At 35.1% G+C, this 1,629-nt stretch overlaps 1 protein-coding gene across 1 annotated transcript in view; it reads right to left on the bottom strand.

Annotated features, from left to right (window-relative positions):
• DNAH7 (dynein, axonemal, heavy chain 7) overlaps positions 1-1,629 on the bottom strand; it is a 205,444-nt gene that overhangs the window by 116,852 nt on the left and 86,963 nt on the right. The window lies entirely within an intron of this gene.

Genomic DNA, 1,629 nt, shown 5'->3' with positions numbered 1-1,629 from the left:
AATTCTAATAACCACAGTATCTATATGGCCACTGTGGTACAATGACACACACACACACACACACACACACAGATATATAGATATATACATATATCTCTGTGGCACAATGACACACACACACACATACATATACACACACACACGGTGCTATTGCTGCAATTCTGCTTTGATAGGAAAGTGAGGCTTACACTGATCCCAGGTCTAGAGTGTGCCAGTGCTGAATGTCACAGATGGGTGGCTTGTGCTTTTTAATTGCTTTTACATGAAATCTCAATTTTTTTTAAAAAAAATACTATTAAACTTTTAGTTAATTAAGAACATAGATTCAATTTTACACCATATTAAAAACCAAAACACCCAAAGAAAAATCCTTTAGTGAAGGCCATTACTTTTACTTTACAAACTTAATAGATAAAACCATTGCAGAACATCTTTGCAGCTGGAGCAATACTTGTAGTAAACTATTCCTATGAAATGTATTTTCAAATCTTGAAAAGCACAAAATGTGACCAGATGTAAATGTCATGCACTTTACTTTTCCTGGGTCTCACCATGACAGTTTATAAAATAAATGAAAGAATCATTCAGAATATGCAGTTCTCAATAAACATTTATCTTTTTTCATTCAAGCTCTGTTTCAACCTTTAGAGTCTTACATAGTTAATGTGTAAAAGCTAACTTTGAAGGTTAGAAGCGGTTGGCAGCTTCATATTCATTCACAGATGGTGTATAAGTAGGCAAAAATGACAACTGAGATTCACTAAGAATGAGATTAAATGTTACTGAGGCAATACTAAGTTGCAAATAGTTATGATTACTAATAAAACATTTTTACTGCTTAGTAAACAGGGCATTCATAATTTCTTTGACAGGACAAAAATGCTTAGCAGAAAGCTTACCTTGAAAGTTTTTTTTTTCTGTTTTTCTAAGGAAAAGATAAAGTTCTGATTTTTATTTTATTTTATTTATTTATTTTTTATTTTTGGTTGTTGCTGTTCCTAATACCTACATTCTCTGACAATATGGGAGTGGGGGGTGGGACAACAGCTTGCAGCTTATTTTATGAGCCTCGATGGACACAGGTTAACTATTTTTGAAACAATTCATACTTACAACACACTTTCATTACAGTTAAACTTCTTTAAAGAGCAGGCTACAGGCATCATCATATCAGTTATCTCCACTTTCCTTAAACAACTGCCTTGACTTCCCTGAAAGTACTTGGACGAAGGTTGCCCCGTGTTCTGCTTAACTGCCAATGTGCCAAGTGTAGGGACATGTGCCAACCCTTTTCTACCTTGACATGTTCTGTTAATAATCTCCAATACTGCTACTTCCTTCTGCAAATGAGCCCCTGTTTCTCCTCTTGCTCCCCGAAATTATGGATGTACCCTGGGTTCTAAACTTTGCTCTCTTCTCTTTTCCTCTGCATTTCCTTTAGGTAATCTCCATTAATATGATCTGAAACTCTGCTGTACAGTTCTGTACACCTTGAGCCAAACTTCTGCTTCAAAATTTCCTATTTTTAATAGCAGGAGAAATAGTAATGTTGTTTCCCTATAAACTTCCCAGAGCCAAAATTATTCTAAAAGACATCTGGTTGACATCTCCCAAAGAAAAAATGAGGGT

This window comes from Condylura cristata, unplaced genomic scaffold, assembly GCF_000260355.1.
Source record: "Condylura cristata isolate star-nosed mole 26May11 unplaced genomic scaffold, ConCri1.0 scaffold00002, whole genome shotgun sequence".
NCBI lineage: Eukaryota > Metazoa > Chordata > Mammalia > Eulipotyphla > Talpidae > Condylura > Condylura cristata.
This window is presented reverse-complemented; position numbering and strand designations above follow the sequence as displayed.